The sequence below is a fragment of the Heterodontus francisci genome, chromosome 9, assembly GCF_036365525.1.
Source record: "Heterodontus francisci isolate sHetFra1 chromosome 9, sHetFra1.hap1, whole genome shotgun sequence".
Classification (NCBI taxonomy): Eukaryota; Metazoa; Chordata; class Chondrichthyes; order Heterodontiformes; family Heterodontidae; genus Heterodontus; species Heterodontus francisci.
In genome coordinates, this window is record NC_090379.1 from 38715528 (window position 1) to 38740712 (window position 25185).

A 25185-nucleotide genomic window follows, 5' to 3' on the forward strand; every position below is an offset into this window, starting at 1 on the left:
AGTACTAGGAAAACTAATGGGACTAAAGGCTGACAAGTCCACTGGACCTGATGGCCTGCATCCTAGGGTTTTAACAGAATGGCTGCAGAGATAGTGGATACATTGGTTGTAATCTTCCAAAATTCCCTAGATTCTAGAAAGTTCCCAGCAGATTGGAAAACCAGAAATGCAACACCTCTATTCAAGAAAGGAGGGAAACTGAAAGCAGGTAACTATAGGCCTGTTAGCCTAACATCGGTCATAGGGAAATGCTGGAATCCATTATTAAGGAAGTAATAGCAGGACATTTTTTAAAAATCAGAATACAATCAGGCAGCATCAATATAGTTTTATGAAAGAGAAAATTGTGACACAAATTTATTACAAACATATGATCTAGGAGCAGGAGGCAGCTATTCAGCCCCTCAAGCCTGCTCCGCTATTCTAGAAGATCATGGCTGATCTGTTGGTGGACATAACTCCACTTTCCTGCCTACCCCCTTGTTTCTCAAGAATCTGTCTACCCCTACCGTAAAAAAATTCAATGATCTTGCCTCCACTGCTGAGAAAGAGAGCTCCACTGACGCATGACACTCGAAGAAAGAACTTCTCATCTGTCTTAAATGGGAGATCCTTTATTTTTAAACTGTGCCCCCTAGTTTTAGTCTCTCCCACAAGGGGAAACATCCTTCCAACATCCACCCTGTCAAGTCCCCTCAGCATCTTATATGTTTCAATAAGATCACCTCTCATCCTTCTAAACTCCAACAAATACAGACCTAACCCGTCCAACCTTTCCCCCTAAGATAACCCTCTCATCCCTGGAATCAGTCGAGTGAACCTTCTCTGAACTGCTTCCAATGCAATTATATACTTTCTTCAGCAAGGAGACCAAAACTGTACACAATACACTACATGTGGTCTCACCAATGCTCTGTAAAACTGTCGCAAAACATTTCTACTTTTATATTCCATTCCCCTTGCAATAAACAACATTGCATCATCCCTACTTCTACCTTTGAACCACGCTCTACACTGCATCCTCTCCTTTCTCTTGCTCCTGTCATTCACCTCACCCTTACCCCTCCAATCACTCCCACCTTCCAAAAGTGGACGGCAAAAGTTCAAAGGCCTCTCACCCTCAAACTCCAACCCTTCTTTCCCATTTCTCTCAAAGAAGCTTTGTTTGCATTCAAAATTCAATTTTTAAGAACAATCACACTGAATGAAGAAATTGGCCCAACTACATGTTGAAGTTTTTTCTCTCTCCACATCCCATCTCAGATTAGAAATGAAAATCTCTTTGGTTTAAGCAAGAGCTTTTCTATGTCAAAATACAGCTGAGATTCAGAACTCAGCCAATTCTTTTCCAAAACACGCACTCAGGCTCTCATTCGTCTGTCATTGGCAGGGGTTTGGGGGTGTGGGTGGTGGTGTAGAGTCATAAAGGCACAGAAAACAGCCACTCAGCCCATCAAGTCCATGCTGTCTACGTTTCCACTACCCTCGTAGGCAAGTTCCAGGTCATTACCACTCACTGCATAAAAAGTTCTTGCTCGCATCTCTTCCCCAAATCTTAAATCTGTGTTCCCCAGTCCTTGTACCAACTATTAATGGAAACAGCTTTTCTTTGTCCACCTTATCTGAATGTGTCATAACCTTGTACACCTCTATCAAATCTCTCCTCAATCTCCTTTGCTCCGAGAACAACCCAGCCTTGTAGCTAAAATCCCTCATCTCCGGAACCATTCTGGTAAATCTCCTCTGCACCCCCACATCCTTCCTGAAGTGTGATCAGAATGGAACAGAATACTCTATAAAGCTCTGGTTAGGCCACATCTAAAGGTTCAGCATAACTTCAATACCTCTATTTATGAAGCCCAATATTCCATATGCTTTGCTAACTACTCTCTCAATATGCCCTGCCACCTAATTTACACACACACACAAAATTCTTTAGCATCACCAGTGATATCATTCATTTTCTTCCATAATTCAACTGGCATTTTTGTGAAAACTGAACATTAATATGAACACTAAATCTCATGCTCTCAGCTTTATACTGTTCTTAAAGTTTATAGAACACAAAAGGGGTGTAAATCAGGATATTATCTTTTTCCTCACACACGTGAACAGTTTCTCTAAAGATATATAAATTTTACATCAAAGCTTCAGGAATTTATCCTTTAAGATCATTTGAAGAAAATCTAAACAGCATATAGTGCTTGGGAAATTAGGTACACAAAGGACAATTCAAGTTCAACTCAGTCACGATTCCTGGCAAGAAATATCAAGTACAAGCCAAGCTTTACAAAGAGCTAAGGCCTTCAAGTAAAAACAGTAGAATGAGGAAGCAGTTCAGATACTGTAGAATGAGTTGGATTAAAAGGTATGCATGGAAAGGAATGACAGATGAAATTTAATGCAGACAAATCTAAAGTACTGCACATACGAAATTAGTAAAATATTCCAAAACTAGTGTTCTAATATCTAAGTTTGGAGCCAAAAGAATCTTCAACTCAACATGCCCAACCAATGCAATGATCAACAGAACCAAGAGAATGTTAACTACAGAAGTAAAACAGTAGATCATGAATCAGAGAATCTTATAGCACAGATGGAAATTTCCTATGATTCTAATTTAGCGACCAGCACAGAGGGGGGGGCCAATCGGCCCATTATCATAGCATTCTTTCAAAGAGTTGTCCAACTTAGTCCCTTACCTCCGTTTTTTCACCATAACCTTGCAAATTAGTCCTCTTCAAATACATTATAAAAAAAGACTAATGACCCGATTAACCACCATTTCAGGTAGTATTCCAGATTGCAACAACCCTCTCTGATAAAATTTCCCCTCTTGTTCATTTGTCAAACATTTCAAATTTATGACCTCTGGTTATTAACCCACTTGCCAGAAGAAAGTTTCTCCTTGGTCTATCAAAACGCCTCATAATTTTGAATACCTCTAATAGGCCTCCTCTTAACCTTTGCTACTCTAAGAACAATCCCAGCTTCTCGATTCTCTCCACATAACTGAACTCTCATCCTCAATATCATTTTGGTAAACTTCCTCTGTACCTGCTGCAGGGCACTGATATTCTTCCTAAAGTAATATGCAGATTTAGCATTGCCATTCGCCTTTTAAGTTAAACTGCAAGGGTTGAACAAGGACACATGGATTCAAACTAGTCAAAGGCAAATACAGGATTTTTTTTTTTTTTTACACAAAATGTGATCCCCATGTGGAACAGACTTCCCAGAAAAGTAGCAAAAGCAAAAACCATGGAGACTTTAAGGAAAAACTGGATGCTGAAATATTGTGACTTTCGGATTCTTCAGGATGGATGAACCATGATGAACTGAATAGATTTTCTTACCTATAACTCATCACCTTGCTGGAAAGAAAGCTGATGTTTAAGTTTTAAAATAGTTAAATCATAAAATAGTAACTGATATGTGTCAAACTAACCACTGCACATTATTCTTGCTGGAGAGTTTTCTTGTGCTGCAAAACTCTCATGTTCAGTTAGCATAAGTTTATATAGTTCAAGTAAAGCTCAAGAACGTTAAGCTTTGAAAGTTAAACACCTCAACAAAGGAAAACTCAAATAATATCAGCTGTTCTAATGTCTTTCACTATAGATTGAGAATATGAAAATTGTTTCAATAGGCAATGGCTTATAATTTCTACACAGCATTATATAAACTTAATAAAATACAATTTTTCATGTTCGTTCAATGTTACAAAGTCCAAATATGAAAAAGCATTAGCCAAGACACAAATACCAGGATCAAAAAATAGACATGAGGGAAATAAACTTGCAGGCATATGGCAACACAGCAGGGAATGGGAATGACTGGATTGCTCTACAGAAGGCCAGCGTGGACTCGATGGACCAAATAGCCTCCTCCTGTGCTGTTATGAATCTATTCACGTTAAAGCACACCAATCTGACTTAAATTGTATATTCACATATGTACTTAGTGTGCATGTAAACAGGTTTTGGGGTTATCAAATTCTAACTCTTTTAGATTTTTTTTAAAAAGAAAAATATCCAACCCAAAATGTACAGTATTTCACGGCGTGGCAAGACAATACATGAAGAAATATTAGTCCACCCCATCCTATAGAGGTATACTAAACTGAACATTTTGAACAACGCAGTAATAATCAGAGCCGAGCGAATTACTACTCTCAAAAGATCCATTTAGAAAAAAGTAAAAGTACTCATTAAACAAATTTGCTCACAGAAGCAAGAGTTAAAATACATTTACTTACAGAATACTGGAAGGGGGAATAAAAGTCAAATGCAGGGAGCAGTAACAGGTGAGACATTTAGAGAGCGTTAAAAATCCTGACACTGCATATTTCTGTACAAACACCGACAACAATGTACACAATGTGATGGCTGAACAACAGCATTCCTGGCGGACCTCAGGAAGTTTTATGAACAATACAGCAATCAAGAAACCTCAACCCAACTGTCACATAGAATAAACACCACCCCCGCCCCATATTTAAACCACGCAGTTAAAGCAACAAAACCAACTATTGAAACTACATTCCCACCACCTCGCGTCCCAATTCCTGGCCCAAGAAGAGTCTCCCTCCAACGCAAGCTTTTATTTACCACGAAGGGCCGCTGAACATCACAGCAGCGCCGAGTACATTGACGAAACTGATGCCCAGAACCCAGGGTAGGGAAGGAGAACATGGGACTTCCACTGCCAATTACCTTCAGACCTTCCAGAACGGTCTCTACCCGCGGGTGCTCCGCTGCAGAACCGGCCACCAGTCAGCCACCTCCCCATTCCGGCGATTGTCCCTCCGCGCCGCCTACCTCACCACAACATCTCCCTCCGCGCCGCCCGGCTCACCGCAGCAGCGCGCACACTTCCGCCTCCCGCACCTCAGGATTCTTCCGCTGCACTACTTTTCATTCCCACACATTGGCTCACACTTCCACCGTTAGCCTATATCTCGGGGGTGGGGAACTCAGTTTATTTGTGGTTGGTTCCGAAAAGTTTCGTTTTAATAAAATGTTTATAACCCATTTTTTGGTGATAGTGTTAGACCCAGCCTCCCTATTTTTGAAGTGATGTTGGGAGGTGGCTGTAGAAGAGTCCATTACCTCAGACAGCTGGAATGTAATGTGCACAGAGAATGCATGGTATGGGGCAGCTGGCTTCAGGGCTAAGACTGAGATCAAGCTGCTTGTCACAAACATATTTAGCTCGTTTAATTTTGTTGCAACTCTGGTCGTTCGAACCTATCTTTATCACCAGCGCACATCAGTTTTATGGTTAAGCCAAAATGTAACGTGCTGCGGCTGCTGGAAATCTGAAATAAAAAAACAGAAATACTCAGCAGGTCTGGCAGCATCTGGAGAGAGAGAAACAGAATTAACTTTTCAAGTCGATGACATTCCATCAGAATACTTCAGTGGGGATTCTTCACAACAGATTACTCAGAAGTCTGCTGTACATTTTAGCCTTTGTAATTCTTTTTATATGACAAACCACTATGTTTGCCCACTATCTCAAGTGGCTCGGTGCCAAACTTTGCTTTATAACACTAATGCGGTTGCCATAATTTTAAAGGGTGACAAAGTAAGCACAAACAATTAGTCTTACGTCCATTCCGTGTAAAGTACTGGAATTGATTATCAGTAGTAAACTTGAGGATCCTCCCCCCTGCTCTCATGCTCACATCTCTGTCCTGGGATTGCTGCAGTGTTCCAGTGAACATCAACGCAAGCTCGAGGAACAGCATCTCATCTACCGATTAGGCACACTACAGCCTGCCGGACTGAACATTGAGTTCAATAATTTCAGAGCATGACATCCCCCCATTTTACTTTCATTTTTAGTTATTTTTTCTTCCTTTTTTTTTACATTCTTTTTTACATTTTTTACTATCTTTTTTGCATTTATTTCATTTCATCTTAGTTTGTTCAGTTTGCTTACCCACTGTTTTTTTCAGGTTTGCACTTGCTGCTGTTCAATATTCAGTGTATTCACACCTAATCTGTACTAATGCTTTGTCTTTCAACACACCATTAACATATTGTTTGCCTTTGCTCCGTGACCTTTTGGTCAGCTATGTGGCCTGGTCCAATCTGCACCTTCTCCTTTGTTATCTCTTGCCCCACCCCCACCTCACTTGCTTATAATCTGTGACTTTTCTAATATTTGTCAGTTCCGAAGAAGGGTCACTGACCCGAAACGTTAACTCTGCTTCTCTTTCCACAGATGCTGCCAGACCTGCTGAGTGATTCCAGCATTTCTTGTTTTTGTGTTGAGGATCATACGTACGACTATCACCTAGTTAGCAATGGTCAATGTGGATCCAGAATAGGAATATCCTCCTTGACTACTTTGAGGAAGTGGCAATCCAAGTAAACTAGGAAGCCCTATGAAATGAAGTTCCTTTTCAAGTTGATAGGTTATTACTTAAATGGGTATGGTAATATAATAGTTAACTGGATTAACAATCCAGAGAACATGAGTTCAAATCCCACAATGAAAGTTTGAGGATTTGAATTCAGTTTATTGTCAGGCTAGGCCCCCACCTGCTAAGAATGAGGCACGTTAATTTTGTCACGAATATTGATTTTAAACTTAAATTAAAGCAAAATACTGCAGATGCTGGAAATCTGAAATAAAAACAAGAAATGCTGGAAATACTCAGCAGGTCTGGCAGCATCTATGCAGAGAGAAGCAGAGTTAACGTTTCAGGTCAGAGACCCTTCTTCAGAACTGGCAAATATTAGAAATGTAACAGGTTTTAAGCAAGTAAAGCGGGGGTGGGGCAAGAGATAACAAAGGTGAAGGTGTTGATAGGACAGGGTCACAGAAAATAACTGACCAGAAGGTCATGGAACAAAGGCGAACGGTATGTTAGTGGTGTGCTGAAAGACAAAGCGTTAGTAAAGAGAGGGTGTGAATGACTGTAAAGCACAGAACACTCCAAGCACAAACATAAAAAAACACATTAAAAAACCAAAACAGTGGGTAAGCACAGTGGAAACAAACTGAAAAACATAAAATAATCAAATAAAAAAGGAAAAAGAAAAAAAACTAAGCATAAAAAGGGGGACTCGTCATGCTCTGAAATGATTGAACTCAATGTTCAGTCCAGCAGGCTGTAGCGTGCCTAATCAATAAATGAGGTGCTGTTCCTCGAGCTTGCGTTGATGTTTGTTGGAACACTGCAGCAATCCCAGGACAGAGATGTGAGCATGAGAGCAGGGGGGGGTGTTGAAATGGCCAGAAACCGGAAGCTCAGGGTTATTGATTTTAAACTATTGCTGGAGCGAGAAAATGATTTGTTAAGCAGATCAGCCATGGCTGGACAAAAAACATTTACATATATAGAAACATAGAAACTAGGAGCAGGAGTAAGCCATTCAGCCCTTCAAGCCTGCTCCGCCATTCATTATGATCATGGTTGATCATCCGACTCAGTAACATGTTCCCGCTTTCGCCCCATACCCTTTGATCCCTTTAGACCCAAGAGCTGTATCTAACTCCTTCTTGAAAACATACAATGTTTTGGCCTCCACTGCTTTCTGTGGTAGTGAATTCCACAGGCTCACCACTCTCTGGGTGAAGAAATTTCTCCTCATCTCGGTCCTGAAAGGTTTGCCCCGTATCCTTAGACAATGACCCCTACTAATAGACTAACAGACATCGAAGGTGAGGAAGTGCTTTCCAGGGCCTGCTAAGGAGGATACAATCCACAAGGGCCAGGACTGATTAGACCAGCTGGTCACATGACTAACTGGCTGTTCCAGGGTTTTCTTTTGAACTGGCCACAGAGAGTTTGAACTCAGAAAGAGTGTTTGCTCCTGAACTGAGAAGATCTCTCCTGTCTGCTCCCATCTCTTTTTCACAAACCTCTGAATTCACTGAAGACACATGAACCCCAAGAGAGAAAAGTCTCCTACAGCGAACAAGGTTTAAGAATAATACTGGGCCCCAAGCAGAAGCAAGATCTACCTACAATTAAGGAGTCTGCAGTGAGCTTGAACAACCATAACAAACTATTCTTTTCTGCCTCTATTTGCATGTGTGTGTTGCGTATGCATGCTAGCATGGGCGTGTTGTGTATCTGTAGGCGTCAACCAATTAGAGTTTAAGTTCAAGTTTAATAAATTTCAACTTTTCTTCTTTAAACCTAAGAAAACCTGTTTGTGCTAGTTTCTTTGCCTTATAATTGGAAAGCGGTAAACAAGGATTTACCAAGGGGGAGCTTTAAACATGATGTGTTTCAAAGTAAACCCTGTTACAGTAAGACCAGGTGAAGGCTGAAAGGGGCCCCTAGACACCTTTCTCACCTGGTCGTAACATTATTTCAAATTGGAAACGAAAAGCTAGTTCATGAATGTCATTCCTGACCTTAAGGTGAAGGGAAGGTCATTGATGAAGTAGCTGAAGATAGTTGAGCTGAGGAAACTTCCCTGAAGAACTTCTGCAGTCATATCCTGGGGCTGTGATGACTTGCCTTTACCAACCATAACCATCTTCCTTTGCATCAGGTATGATGCCAACAATTTCTACAATTTTTTTAGTGATTCCAATGGGTGATTTTTACGATAATTATTTAGTTGAACTAATCGATAAGTCTTACTATATTTGTAAGTCCAACAAATAGGTTTTAGTAGTCTTACAGAAAATTTGAGTATATTATTCATTAAGTCCAATAAGCAATTTTTGATATATTTATCAATTTGGTTTTTTTTATTCGTTCGGGGATGTGGGCGTCACTGGCGAGGCCAACATTTATTGCCCATCCCTAATTCCCCTTGAGAAGGTGGTGGTGAGCTGCCTTCTTCAACCGCTGCAGCCCTTGGGGTGTTGGTGCACCAAAAATACTGTAAGGAAGGGAGTTCCAGGATTTTGACCAGCAACAGTGAAGGAACGGCAATATAGTTCCAAGTCAGGATGGTGTGTGACTTGGAGGGGAACTTGCAGGTGGTGGTGTTCCCATGCATCTGCTGCCCTTGTCCTTTCAGGTGGTAGAAGTCACAGGTTTGGAAGGTGCTGTCGAAGGAGCCTTGGTGAGTTGCTGCAATGCATCTTGTAGATGGTACACACTGCTGTCACTGTGCGTCAGTGGTGGAGGGAGTGAGTGTTGAAGGTGGTGGATGGGGTGCCAATCAAGCATGCTGCTTTGTCCTGGATGGTGTCAAGCTTCTTGAGTGTGGTTGGAGCTGCACCCATCCAGGCAAATGCAGAGTATTCCATCACACTCCTGACTTGCGCCTTGTAGATGGTGGACAGGCATTAAGCAGTCAGGAGTTACTCACCACAGAATTCCCAGCCTCTGACCTGCTCTTGTAGCATTTATGTGGCTGGTCCAGTTCAGTTTCTGGTCAATGGTGACCCCCAGAATGTTGATAGTGGGGATTCAGCGATGGTAATGCCATTGAACGTAAAGGGAGATGGTTAGATTCTCTCTTGTTTGAGATAGTCATTGCCTGGTACTTGTGTGGCGCGAATGTTACTTGCCATTTATCAGCCCAAGCCTGGATGTCGTTCAGGTCTTGCTACATCTGAACAGGGGCTGCTTCAATATCTGAGGAGTCGCGAATGAATCACAGAATCACAGAATAATACAGTGCAGAAGAGGCCCTTTGGCCCATCGAGTCTGCACCAATGCATTAAAACACCTGACCTGTCTACCTAAGCCCATTTGCCAGCACTTGGCCCATAGCCTTGAATGTTATGACGTGCCAAGTGCTCATCCAGGTACTTCTTAAAGGGTGTGAGGCAACCTCCCTCTACCACCCTCCCTGGCAGGGCATTCCAGACCGTCACCACCCTCTGGGTAAAAAAGTTCTTCCTCAAATCCCCCTTAAACCTCCCGCCGCTCACCTTAAACTTGTGACCCCTCGAAACTGAGCCTTCAACTAAGGGGAACAGTTTCTCCCTATCCACCCTGTCCATGCCCCTCATAATCTTGTACACCTTGGTCTTCTCTGCTCCAGTGAAAACAACCCAAGCCTATCCAACCTCTCTTCATAGCTTAAATGTTCCATCCCAGGCAACATCCTGGTGAATCGCCTCTGCACCCCCTCCAATACAATCACATCCTTCCTATAGTGTGGCGACCAGAATTGCACACAGTACTCCAGCTGTGGCCTTACCAAAGTTCTGTACAACTCCAACATGACCTCCCTGCTTTTGTAATCTATGACTCGATTGATAAAGGCAAGTGTCCCATATACCTTTTTCACCACCCTATCAACCTGCCCTTCTGCCTTCAGAGATCTATGGACAAACACGCCAAGGTCCCTTTGTTCCTCGGAACTTCCCAGTGTCCGGCCATTCATTGAATACTTCTGTGTCACATTACTCCTTCCAAAGTGTATCACCTCACACTTTTCAGCGTTAAATTCCATCTGCCACTTTTCTGCCCATTTGACCATCCCGTCTATATCTTCTTGTAACCCAAGACACTCCACCTCACTGTTAACCACTCAGCCAATCTTTGTGTCATCCACGAACTTACTGATCCTACCCCCCACATAGTCATCTATGTCGTTTATATAAATGTCAAACAATAGGAGACCCAGTGGTACGCCACTGGACACTGGCGTCCAGTCACTAAAACAGCCATCTGACATCACTCTCTGTCTCCTACAGCTAAGCCAATTTTGAATCCACCTTATAAAGTTACCTTGTATCTTGCTGAACATGGTGCTGAACATTGTACAATCATCAGCGAACATCCCCACTTCTGACCTTATGATGGAGGGAAGGTCATTGATGAAGCAGCTGAAGCTGGTTGGGCCTAGGACACTACCCTGAGGAAATCCTGCAGTGATGTCCTGGGACTGAGATGATTGACCTCCAACAACCACACCCATCTTCCTTTGTGCTAGGTATGACTCCAGCCAGCGGAGGGTTTTCCCCCTGATTCCCATTGACCTTAGTTTTGCTCGGGCTCCTTGATGCCATACTCAGTCAAATGCTACCTTGATGTCAAGGGCAGTCACACTCTCCCCTCACCTCTGGAGTTCAGCTCTTTTGTCCATGTTTGGACCAAGGCTGTAATGAGGTCAAGCGCTGAGTGGCCCTGGTGGAACTGAGCATCAGTGAGCAGGACATTGCTGAGCATATGCTGCTTGATAGCACTGTCGATGAACCCTTCCATCACTTTACTGATGATTGAGAGTAGACTGATGGCCGGGTTGGATTTATCCTGCTTTTTGTACACAGGACATACCTGGGCAATTTTCTACATTGCCAGGTAGATGCCAGTATGGTAGCTTTACTGGAACAGCTTGGCTAGGGGTGCGGCTAGTTCTGGAGCGCAAGTCTTCAGTACTATTGCCGGAATTGTTTCCTAACAGCACTGTGGGTGTACCTACCCCACATGGACTGCAGTGGTTCAAATAGGAGGCTCACCACCACCTTCTCAAGGACAATTAGGGATGAGCAATAAATGCCAACCTTGCCAGCAACGCCCACATCCCATGAACGAATAAAAAAAAATGTATCCAGTGGCTTCAGCCATTCCTTGATATCACGTGGAGTGAATCGGATTAGCTGAAGACTGGCATCTGTGATGCTGTGGACCTCAGGTGGAGGTTGAGATGGATCATCTACTCGGCACTTCTGGCTGAAGATGGGTGCAAATGCTTCAGCCTTGTCCTTTGCACTGATGTGCTGGGCTCCCCCATCGTTGAGGATGTGGATGTTTGTGGAGTCTGCTCCTCCTGTTAGTTGTTTAATTGTCCACCACCATTCATGACTAGATGTGGCAAGATCTGATCCGTTATTGTGGGATTGCTTAGCCCTGTTTATTGCTTGCTGCTTCCGCTGTTTGGCATGCAAGTAGTCCTGTGTTGTAGCTTCACCAGGCTGACACCTCATTTTTAGGTACGTCTGGTGCTGCTCCTGGCATGCCTTCCTGCATTCTTCATTGAACCAGGGTTGGTCGCCCGGCTTGATGGCCCACAACAACTCATGGATGCCCAGTTTTGAGTTACAAGATAGGTTCGAAATCTATCCCATTTAGCACGGTGTTAGTGCCACACAACACGATGGGTACCCTTAGTGTTGCGACAGAAATTTGTCTCCACAAGGACTGTTTGCTGGTCATTCCTACCAATACTGTCATGGACAGATGCATCTGCAACAGGTAGATTGGTGATGATGAGGTCAAGTAGGTTTTTCCCTTTTGTTGGTTCCCTCACCAACTTCCACAGACCCAGTCTAGCAGCAATATCCTTTAGGACTCCACCAGCTCGGTCAGTAGTGGTGCTACGGACCCACTCTTGGTGATGGACATTGAAGTACCCCACCCAGAGTACATTTTGTGCCCTTGCTACCCTCAGTGCTTCTTCCAATTGGTGTTCAACATGGAGAAGCACTGATTCATCAGCCGAGGAGGAATGGTAGGTGGTAATCAGCAGGAGGTTTCCTTGTCCATGTTTGACCTGTGCCATGAGACGTCATGGGGTCTGAAGTCAATGTTGAGGACTCCCAGGGCAACTCCCTCCCACCTATATACCACTGTGCCACTACCTCTGGTGGTGGTGGTTTCTGGGACATTGTCTGCAAGGTGTGATTCCATGATTATGACTATGTTGGGCTATTGCTTGACTAGTCTCTGGGACAGCTCTCCAAATTTTGGCACAAGCCATCGGTAGTAAGGAAGACTTTGCAGGGTCAACAGTGCTGGGTTTGCCATTGTCGTTTCCAGTGCCTAGGTTGATGCTGGGTTGTCCGTCCAGTTTCATTCCTTTTCTTAGAAAGACTTTGTAGTGGTTTGATACAAAGGAGTGACTTGCTAGGCCATTTAAGAGGGCAGTTAAGAGTCAACCACATTGCTGTGGCTCTGGAGTCACATGTAGGTCAGACAAGGTAAGAACAGCACATTTCCTTCCCTAAAGGGCATTAGTGAACCAGGTAGGTTTCTCACAACAATCGACAATTGTTTCATGATCATCACTAGACTAGCTTTTTATTCCAAATTTATTAATTGAATTCAAACTTCACCGTCTGCCATGGTGGGATTCAAATCCATGTCCCCAGAGCATTGGCCTGGGTTATTAATCTCGTGACATTACCACTACGCCACCACAATTTGCACTATATTTACTTAATGAGTTTAATAGGTGATTTTTACTATATTTCTTCAGTCCAATGAGTGATTTTTACTATATTTAGAAAGTGTCAATTTTATTCTATATTTAATGTCCAATTGACAATTGTTATATTCATTCAGGAAGTCCAATGATTGATTTTACTAATCCAATGGACAATTTTTAATATATTTCTTTCGCGAGTTGAATCAGGGCATTTTCACTATGTTAGTGGGTCCAATCAACTATTATTAGTCACACCAACTGTGTATATCCTGGGCTGAGACAGGTAAAGTTGGGCATCTGCGGCAATAACTGTTTTTATAGGCACTAGAGAGGGATTGGAGAAAACTTGGCATGATCATTTTGACGAAACATGTGCCCCATACCAAATTTAATATATAGTAGATGATAGATTACTTCCTGGCTTTTATGGATCGTATCATTAATTTCCAGGGCACAGGTTTGTGATGTTTAAGTGGATGTCACTTTTGATGTCAAACAAATCTACAGATTTCTGTTGCCTTTACTACATGGAACCTTGAGAGTAAAAAAGTTTGGGCAGTTTAATTCTGCTTAAAAAACTCGCTTCATGTTAAATACAGATTGTTGGTATTTATGGGTTTAAATTAAGCATTTTGTTACCTTTAGCGATAACATTGGGATGTAAAGTCTTGGAGAATACTCTGTTTAACGTGCAAAGTGTTCATTTTCAAGTAAATGCAGATGTAAGAACCTTACAAAGATAAACTTACTTGGGCAGAACAAAATCTGGTTGTGTTTATGTAGTTTTATTGGATTTCTCAAAGGAATGTTTAATTTTGATAAGCCGCAATACTGTGCAATGTACAAATACAATGTAATGTAATCACCAACTTGGTTATATACAATACTTCTCCTAATTTATGTCAGTGTAATGTAGGTGTTAGCTGAAAATTAGGAAAGAAGAATACAGATGACTCACTACTGAAGACATCCCAAGTGATAGAACCAACACATGACAAAGGAAGACTGATTTGTTCACATATAGCAATTAAACTGTTACTTGATCACAGAGATTGTCTCTTTATATACACTAAAGTTATAGAGGTAGTATACCATTGTTTTAACCCCAAATAAACACTTGAAATATGTGTCAATGTCAAAGTTAAATGTTGTTGTTATGCTGTGTTAAACTGAGAATTTTGTGAGACTTTGATTTTCAATTGAGTTTGCTATATTAAGTTAAACCTAGCTAATGCTGTGCTATTGCAGTTCCAAAACCAAGTTACTGTTTTGTTAGTGAGGGCTACATTAACTATCACAGTATCCTTGCTTGCGCAGAATCAATGGAATTGAGTTTTATTGGTGTATGATATCTCTGAGTTGAGTGAAAAGTTAAATTATATAAAATCAGTGTTTTATTTTGCTATTGATGGTTTTTTAAATCAAGTCAGTTTATGTAAGATGACTTAACCAAATTAGGAATCACATTTAAAAACCCAAGGCAGAAACCTAAACCCAACCCATTCTCTGTATATAGGCAAACCGTTAGGCAAAGTATTAAGCCTACATTCTCACATAATATTGTGAAAATAGTTTAAGATTGTTCCAAAAAAATTGTAAAAGGGACAGGGCCACAACTTCTTCAATGTCAATTGTTTTTTTGGGACTAAAACAATGATATATGAAGGAAACTTCAAAGTAAAGTTCTGTGAAAACTATTACAGAAGTATATCTTCATGTGATAAATACATGTTACTTCTCACTTTAGAAAATGTGTAATGAAACATTGGCTCCTACCATGCCAGCGTGGGAATGTTTGGTCAGGTCTTACACCAGTATTTATCCTATTGGGTTTACGTTTCAAGTAGGCTTTAAAGTTTGAAGACTAGCCCATGTAGGAATTTGTTTAGGCTATCAAGATTATAATTATAGGTTATTACATTAGATAATTGTATGTGCTTGTATCCTGTACAAACAGACCAAATAGTATTAATGACTAATTAACACTTTTAGGTAAAATTGGTAATTAAGTAATGTAATTGAACACATGGTATTGCTACAGCATCAAATTTCATTGCACATATAAAAGTGTTTTGAGTACAACATTCTCAGCCAGTGGCAATCACCAATCCAAGCTTGAAGTTTGCCCACAATAATTCAACATTACCCATGAAAGTTTTGGCTTACAATTCTACTTTGAGTCAGTTCCAAAACAGTGACAAAATCAATTTAATTCCTATGTTCTAAACACAGTGTTACTACTGGAACATTTTTAAAAGAGTTGAATGCTATGATCCAGTAAGCTGTTGACAACTCAGTGTTTAATGATATATCCAACAATGTCACCACTTATTACTGGGGCAAAGTTAGGTAATTTGCATCTTTATTGAGTATACATGAAGGGAAACATTACAAGGTTTAAATACATAACCTTTTTAAAAAAAAAACATACCTCAAACATAACTTTTTGATTTTCAAAAAATATTGATAACGGGTCACCAAGGAAGGGTTTGATTGTTGGTACTGTGAAACGTATTTTTCATTTTTGTCACCCCAGGTCAGCATCAGTTGCCTCTCAGAATGCACACCAGAAATTAAACCATCACTCAAGCTAAGAAAAACTACAAACCCTGGAAATCTGAAATAAAAAACAGTAATTGCTGGAAATAGATTGTAATGTTATTGTTTTGTCATGTTGCTTTGTTTGTTGTACATGAAGATACCAAACGATTGGTATGAACAAAAGATAGGTTTGTTTTCTTGGAGACTGCTACAGATATATTACAATTATGTGACAGAGAACTCACAAGGATCATCTAGCCTTGGGGATCACCTCACAGCTAGCATGGTCACATGCTACGTGAGATCACTTCCCTTTTTGATAATCACACCCACTCTCTGTACATGTCCATAATGCAATATAATACAACATTCCCCTTTTTTCAAAGATAAACACTATACAAAGTAATAGCATGCAACAGGGTTGTGCAAAAACTGTTTACATAAAAATATGGATCTCCACTTATCATTAAGAGTTTAACAGTTTCTATAATGTAGACAGGGTTTGCTGATCCTTCCAGATCTTGTAATGGTGAAACCCTTTGAAATCTGGACTCATCTTCTCTTTGTTCTCTGCTTGTAGACACATTAGTTTCCTATGCACAGTCGTGGTGCTGGTTGTTTTCTAAGGGCAGGAAGGGAGGCTGGGAGACCCCAAACATACCGGCATCGGCTGGTGTATTAATTTCAGGACACCATCCCCAGTGCTGGCAATGGAGACGGTGGTATAGTGGTAATGTCACTGGATTATACTCGACTAATACTCTGGGGAAAAGGGTTCAAATCCCACCACAGCAGCTGGTGGGATTTAAATTAAATTAATTAATAAATTCAATTAATTAATGAAAATTGACCAGAAGCTGAACTGGACCAGCCACATAAATACTGTGGCTACAAAAGCAGGTCAGAGGCTGGAATTCTGCTGCAAGTAACCCACCTGCTGACTCCCCAAAACCGGTCCACAATCTACATGGCACAAGTCAGGAGTGTAATGGAATACTCTCCTCTTGTCTGGATGAGTGCAGCTCCAACCACACTCAAGAGGCTCAACACCATCCAGGACAAAGCAATCCACATGATTGGCACCCCATCTACCAACTTAAACATTCACTCCCTCCACCACTGACACACAATGGCAGCAGTGTGTACCATCTGCAAGATGCACTGCAGCAACTCACCATGCCTCCTTTGACAGCACCTTCCAAACCCGCGACCTCTTCCACCTAGAAGAACCAGGGCAGCAGACGCATGGGAACTCCACCACCTGCAAGCTCCCCTCCAAGAGGGAGGTGGTGGCGTGGTGGTAATGTCACTGGACTAGTAATCCAGAGGCCTATGCTACTGCTCTGGAGACATGGGTTTGTAACCCACCATAACAGATGGTGAAATTTCAATTCAATTAATAAATCTGGAATTAAAAAGCTAGTTTGATGGTGACCATGAAACCATTGTCGATTGTTGTAAAAAACCCATCTGCTAGCAGCCACATAAATATTGTGGGTACAAGAGCATGTCAGTGGCTGGGAATTCACTCCTGACCATCTGGTTGGTTCACTAATGTCCTTTAGGGAAGGAAATCTGCTGGTCTTGCCTCCAGGCCCATAGCAATGTGGTTGACACTTAAATGTCCTCTGAAATGGTCTAGCAAGCCACTCAGTTACATCAAACTGCCACAATGTCTAAGAAAAGGAATGAAACTGGACAGACCACATGTCATCGACCTAGGCACAGGAAATGACAATGGTAAAACCAGCCCTGTCGATCCTGCAAAGTCCTCCTTACTAACATCTGGGGACTAATGCCAAAATTGGGAGGGCTGTCCCACAGACTAGTCAAGCAACAGCCTGACATAGTCATACTCACAGAATCATACCTTACAGACAATGTCCCTGATAACACCATCACCATCCCTGGGTATGTTCTGTCCCATCGGCAGAACAGAGGTATATAGTCGAGAGGGAGTTGCCCTGGGAGTCCTCAACATTGACTCCGGACCCCATGAAGTCTCATGGCATCAGGTCAAACATGGACAAGGAAACCACTTTGCCCTTGCCCTCCCTTGGCTGATGTATCAGTGCTTCTCCACGTTGAACACCAATTGGAGGAAGCACGAAGGGTGGCAAGGGCACAGTATGTACACTGGGTGGGACACTATAATGTCCATCATCAAAAGTGGCTCGGTCGCACCACTACTGACTGAGCTGGCCGAGTCCTAATGGACATAACGGCTAGACTGGGTCTGCAGCAGATGGTGAGAGAAGCAACAGAGGGAAAAACCTACTTGACCTTGTTCTCACCAATCTACCTCCAGCCATGCCTTCTTGGTAACTTGGGGAGGATTCCTTCTGTCTGATGGGAAGAGGACCTCCCACCTTGCCTCAGCCGCCTGGAGAAGGACTTGCTGGGAGTCTTCAGAGAACCTGGGTGCCATGCGACTGCATCTTTCTGCCATTGCTGCAAGCGTGTTCTGGTGTGTCTCAGGTATATTTAAAATGACTGGATGGTGGGCCCTTTAATTATTTCTGCACTCCGTTCACCCTTAGGTTGTTGTATTCCTTTTTTCCAATATGCTGCTCCTGCAAATGTACTCTTTGTTGCAGGTAAGCCTCTCAGAGCCACTGAGGTTGCTGAAAGCCCTTTTAAACAGCACCCTAGCCTTGCCCTGCCAATGCTCACCCTCCTGCCCGTGCATGCCCTTTTCTGAAATAAATATGCCACTGAGCTGCTAATTGGATGGTTAGCGTCAATAGGGACGGAAGCTAGGTGCAGAGAGGGATTGACTTCAGCACCCGCTTCTGCCTCCTGGAACACGGAGCCGACGAAAAAGGTAAAACTCTGGCCTATGTCTTGATCTTTAGAACTGAGGTCATCTCTCACGACAGTACTAATGCCATCTTTAATTAACAGAGCTACCCCACCACCTTTTCCCAGCTTCCTGTCTGTCCTGAATGTCATGAACCGTTGGATATTCAGATCCCAGCTTTAGTTTCCTGAAAGCCATGTCTCTGTGATGGCCATCAGGTCATACGTATTGTTACGACCGAGCTGGGAGGAGTGCATTGTCCTTTCTAGTTCCACATCTCCACAAGTCACACATATATTTAAATGTTTCCGCGGTTACTGATACAGCCAATCATATACCCTATTTGTTATATCCCAGAATAAAATACACCAACTAGGTTTCTTTAATGAACAACAAAATTATCAGTTTATTATAAAACAAGACTTAACCAGTAACAAAGCAAAGCATTAACACACAGATTGAAATAAGAAAGTTCCCCTTTTAAAATTCCCCAATTACATTCACACACACTGGAAACAAAATACTGAAGTTCTCTCTGCAGTGGTCTGTTACAAAATAAAAGACTACTTTGGCCAAATACTTGCTAATTCTTGATGAAAAAAAGAGAAGATATGGAAGGAAGTCAGTTGTTCCTTTTTTGGTCTGGTGTCCAGGTATACGGAGACGGGTCACTGGAATCATTTCAGAAGCAGTCCATTCTGGAGATGTCAAGAATTATTCTAGTAGGCTTTTTAGGAGAAATGTGGCATCAGGGTTTTCCGCCAGCACACACTTGAATCGCAGGATTTTTTCCAGTTTCTCAGGAGCAATACAGCACCAGAGATTTTAGCTCTCCCACACTGGAGGCTGAAATTTATGATCACACCACACATCGCGGCAATGCGCTCTGATCTCGGCGGTCTTCAGGTGTGGATGCGCCGTCACTGAGCCCCATGATATTTCACGCGGGGTCTCATTTAAATGGAGGGGGCAGACGGCTGTCCCCCGATGACGTAGAGGGGGCAGCCGCTCCTTCCCCGGCAACGGCATCTGGTGCCACCACCATTTTTAAAGGGCTTCAAGCCCTTCAGGTACAATCACATTTTTAAAGGTGCTGCCGCCCAGAAATGACAAATAAAATTTCAGAGATACTTTCAATTTTCTTCCCAACCCCCACCTCCCACTGAGTTATCAATTAATAAAATAACCCATCCCCCTGGAAAACCAATTTGTAAAATTACGAACTTTCACCCCCCCCCCCCCCCCCAAATTCACCACCTTTGATCCTCAACCCCTTACCACCATCCCCACACCCAATTGGAGAGGTTTTCTCCACTCCCCCTAACCCTGCCCGGAAATTTTCACCCCTCCCCACCAGTGTCACGCCTCAGAACTCTGAACAGAGTTCCGAAAGCGTGGGAGTTTTCAATTTATTTTAATTCATTTTAATATTTAAATGAAGGCCCAGCTGCCGAGCGGCAGGGGGGCACACCGAGGCCTTGCCACCACTGGTAAAATGTTGCGGGGCCTTCTTGGTGTTGGAGGTGGTGGTGGGCCTCTCCCAGAATAAATTTCCGGGCCCCCCCACCATGACCCCCGCGCTGGAGGGCTCATAAAATTCAGCCCTAGATCTTTGCAGAATTTCTTCAAAGAGGTAGAGAAGGAGGTGAGCTTGGTGGTTTCTTTTTTCCTTTGACAGGAAAACAGCAACTGTCTTCAAGCAGTTCACACCCCAACTAAACTGAAAACAATGTCCAAAACCCAGAGAATCGACCTCCTGACCACCATAAAGCTTGACATGTGGCTTCTCTGTAACCATTTTTCCACAGGTCATCAAAGGTTCTGTTGTTTACTGAGCCCAAAGCACATGCCTTCCAGCACAGGTGTTTTTCAAACAGTATTTCACGTACCCTTTCAGTGAATTTTGTAAAATAAAAACACATCCATGCAATCTTTTAAATTTTAACACAAGTCCTCAAAAAATAAAATATTTTAAGAAATTGAAGTTCTTTCATAACACCTCCATCCTTGGAGGAATGAAGAGCCATTTTTAAATGCGTTTCATTAGAAAGAGTGAAAAAAACCAAGATGAATAATATTAAAACACATTTACACACTCATTCTCATTCACTCTTTACCTGTAGCTAATATAATTTGGCTTTGTACCACCTTTGCATTCATATAACTCAAAGCAAAGTTAGATTTTAGACAAAGCATCTGCAATTACATTATTTTTTTCCCGCAATGTGGATAATCTTTAAGTAATAAGGTTGTAATGGTAAACTCCATCGGAATAGTCTTGCATTCTGGTTTTTTGAATTTTTCCACAAAGTCTAGGGGGTTATGATCAGTATATATCAGTGTCTCTCTGTAGTCGTGGCGGACATAGACTTCAAAATGCTTAAGAGCTAGTAATAAGCCCAGAATTTCTTTTTCCACTGTTGAATATCTTTTTTGGTGTTGATTTAGATTTTTGGAAAGGTATCCCACTGGCCTTTCTATACCTGACTCATCGTATAATAACAGGACTGCACTGACCCCTAGGTCATTAGCATCAATTGCCATCTTGTAGGGCTTAGTGAAATTTGAAGCAGCCAACACTGGTTCATTAATCAAAATGGCTTTCAGCCTCTCAAAAGATGCTTGGCACTCCCCTGACCACACTATCTTGGTTTTCTTTTTTGCAGCAAATCTGTCAGTGGAGCAGCAATAGTACTAAAATTTGGTACAAACTTTCAGTAGAAAGCACACATCCCCAAAAACCACATGATTTCTCGCTTAGTCTTAGGGGGACAGAACTCCACCAATGCTTGTACTTTCGCTGTTCTTGGCAACACTTATCCTTGCCCTATATATGCCTGAGGTAAGCTACTCTCAGTTTTGCAAATTCATTTTTGGCAAGGTCTACCACTAAATCAGCCGATTGTAATTTTCTAAACAGAGCTTCTAATTGTTCCAAAAAATGCTGGAACCACTCAGCAGGTCTGGCAGCATCTGTGGAAAGAGAAGCAGAGTTAACGTTTCGGGTCAGTGAACCTTGTTCCGATGAAGGGTCACTGACCCGAAACGTTAACTCTGCTTCTCTTTCCACAGATGCTGCCAGACCTGCTGAGTGGTTCCAGCATTTCTTGTTTTTATTTCATATTTCCAGCATCCGCAGTGTTTTGTTTTTATTCTAATTGTTCCAAGTGGTCCTTCCAAGTGTCACTGTATACCAGCACATCGTCAAGCTTTGGGTATTAAAGGAAACTGCCAGTATCCCTTTAACAATTCTATCCTTGTAAGAAATGTGGCACTGCCCACTCTGTCAATACAGTCTTCCAAGCGAGGAATTGGGTTGGAGTCTGCCTTTGTTACTGCATTAACCTTTCTGTAGTCTATGCAGAATCTAGTTGAACCATCAGGTTTCGGCAATAACACCACTGGGGAACTCCAGCTACTTTGACTGGGTTCAATTAGGTCATTTTCCAGCATGTATTGAATTTCTGATTTTACCTGAGCCTGTTTCTCTGGACTTAAGCGATACGGATGGGATTCCCCTACATTCACATCATGTGTGGCTAGGGTTGTACATCCTGACTTGCCCTTCAGACTCCTTTAAATGGTATGAGTAGCCTTGTTAGGTCTTCTAGTTGTTCTGCATCTAAATATGAGAACACAGTGTCCAATCTCCCTAACAATTCAGTATTAGCTAACCAGATAATAGGAGGTTCAATTTGAGAATAGTCTAGGCCTCCTTCTGCCTCATCCTCACTATCCCTTTGATCCTTCACTGTCCCGACTACCTGACATACCTGTGTTTGCCTATCCTCCTCCGGTGATGATAGTGTTTCAACACATTGATATGACACAGCCAATACTTTTTCCGGTGATCTGGGGTGCCAATAAAATAATTTACTTTACCAATTCTTTTGACCACTTTATATGGACCACTGAACCGTGCTTTCAACAGTTCACCCTGTAAGGGCTATAATCCTAACACCTCATCCCATGGTTGAAATGCTTGGGCCTTGGCATGCTTGTCTGCCCATTTCTTCATGGTTGTTTGAGGGGCTTTATGATGTTCCTGAGCCACTTTGCAGGCTCTTGTGAGCCGCTCTCAGAACACGGATACATAATCTAACATAGAAAATTCATCCCTCTGTTCTAAAAACCTTTCTTTAACTAGTTTTAGAGGACCTCTTATCTCATGTCCATAAACTAATTCAAAAAGATTAAAACTGGTAGACTCAGTAGGTGAATCCCTCGTGGCAAACAAAAGCAATTCTAGCCCTTTTCCCAATCATGGAGATATTCATGACAGTATATGGCTCACCACCACCTTAAGAGCAATTAGGGATGGGCAATAAATGCTGTACAAGCCAGCGATGCCCACATCCCATGAAAGAGTAAAAAAAAATGCCCTGATCATCATTTTGAGGGTCTGATGGTACCATTCTAAAGCTCCATGTGGCTGTGGGTGGTAGGCTGAAGACTTTAACTGTGTTATAGCCAAATTATTCATAATTTCCTGGAAAACTTTGGACATAAAATTGGAACCTTGATCCGACTGAATCTTAATTAGTAATCCATATCTAGTGAAGAACTGGGTTAACTTCTCTGAAATTACCTTAACAGAAATTGTTCTCAAGGGAATGGCCTCTGGGAACCAAGTAGCCATATCCATGATAGTGAGTATATATTGGTGTTCCGCTTTTGCTTTCGGTAAAGGTCCTACACAGTCTACCAACACCCTACTAAATGGTTCTCCAAAAACTGGAATGGGAAATACAGGTTGCGGTTTTCGCACAATCTGGCATGTATGGCACGTTTTACAAGACTACACCACATCCTTGGAAAGACCTGGCCAGTAAAAATGGCGACTTATACGTGATTGGGTCTTCTGCATCCCCACATGTCCAGCTACAGGAATTTCATGGGCTAGCCTCAATATTTCCCAGTGATACATGGACAGTACCACTATCTGATGAACAACCATCCATTCTTCACCTGCAGGTCTGTGAGGTCTCCACTTCTTCATCAGAATCCCATTTTTAATATAGTAGCCTCCTGGAACTCCCTTTGCTTCAGCTTCAGTTAGAGCCGATTGTGCTGCTTTATTTAGCTCAGGATCGACTTGCTGAGCCTTGATCAGAGAAACTTACTGAACATTTCGTTCGGATTAGCCAAATCCCCAAAGAAAGTTTCAGATATTCGGCCCTCTGTCTGTGGTGCCAATTTTACCTCAGGCAATGGAACCTGTTTAGCCATTGCTCAGGTCACTACACATGAAGGAAAATTTCCTGGAACCTTTTCCTGCAACTGTTCTGTCTCTTTAACTTGGTTTTTCCGTGACTACTGGAGAAGCTACGACCTTCGCTCCAACCAAATCATTCTGCAGGAACAGGTCAACTCTGTCTACAGGCAAACTATGGACAACTCCTACAGTTACCGTTCCAGACATTAGGTCAACTCCAGGTGCACCCGATACGAAGGTATGGGTATATACTCCCTGCCAATACCATTCACTAAAACTTTGGCATTCAATGTGCTCTCTGGTGGAAAAGTTATGCCTTTCCCCAGCAAAAGAGGTTGGGTGGCTCCAGTATCCCTAAGCATAACTATAGGTTTACCTGCCTCACTTGAGGGATAAGGAGTTACTTTTCCTTTTGACAAAAATTCCCTATAACTCTCAGGCATCTTGGTCACGTGCCCTGTACTCACAGCAGTTTTTGTACTTGGCCTTACAGCTGCAGTCAGAGCTATAGCCTGATCTGTCGTACTCTTGGTCAGGGCCCTTTTCTCTGCATTGACCTTGTGTACACCAACAAGTCCCATGGGTCTACCCCGCAACTTCCAGCATTCTTCATGAAGGTGTCCCACCTTGTGACAATGGTAACACTTAGGCTTTCGGACCTCACTTCCACCCTCAGCACCTTCCATTCTGGCCTGAAGAGGAGATCTCAGGGCATTCCCAGCTGTCCATTCTTGTCCTCGGCTACTTGCCTTCCTTTCACCCTCCCACCTTCTATCCTTCTCGGGTTTGTGGGAGTGACGGACAAAGGGTTTGGGCTTATAAACAAGTTTGTAATCAACAGCGATCTCAGCTGCCTGTCTGGCTGTTAAAACCTGCTGGTTCTCTACATGGGTTCTTACTAGCAGAGGGAGTGAATTTTTAAATTCTTCCAGGAGAATTATTTCCCTAAGGTTCTTATATGTGTCATCTACCTTTAGTGCCCGCATCCAACGATCAAATTTGTTTTACCCTCTCAAATTCTATACAAGTCTTCCCAGGCTGTTTACGGAGGTTCCGAAATCTCTGCCTGTATGCTTCAGGGTAATTCATAAGCTAAAAGAATAGGCTTTTTTGCCATCTCAGAATCTGCAGAAGCCTCCTCAGAAAGCATGGCATAAACTTCTTGAGCTCTGCCCATCAACCTGCTTCACATAAGCAGTGTCTAACTTTCATTTGGCCAATTCATCTGTCTGGCTATCTTTTCAAGACAAATGAAAAATGCCTCAAGTCCCTTTCCTCAAACCTCAGGAGGGCATGCACAAATTTAAACAGCTCTCCACTGGGTCCTGGGCTAGAGTCAGATCTTTCCCCATTAGTATTTTCCCTGGAGCCAAGACCATCCCTCTGTCTTAGTTACTTCTTTTTAAATTCGAATTCCCTTCCTTCTCTTTCACTTTCTCTTTAAAATTGTATTTCAAGTTTTTTATTGTCAATTCTATTTCCTGTTCAAACTTAAGTTTTTCCAATTGCAACTGAATCCTAGCTAATTAAATTGCACTGCCATCTGA

General features: G+C 42.3%; 1 protein-coding gene across 2 annotated transcripts in view; it reads right to left on the minus strand.

The window, feature by feature from the left end:
* The window catches only part of ptpn21 (protein tyrosine phosphatase non-receptor type 21), a 114183-nt gene extending 109351 nt beyond the window's left edge, over positions 1-4832 (minus strand). The window contains exon 1 of one of the 2 annotated variants that reach the window (XM_068038843.1): positions 4716-4832. The gene's annotated coding sequence lies outside the window, so the exon portion shown is untranslated. The other variant, XM_068038846.1, reaches the window with a different exon arrangement.
* Positions 4833-25185: the final 20353 nt, after the last annotated feature.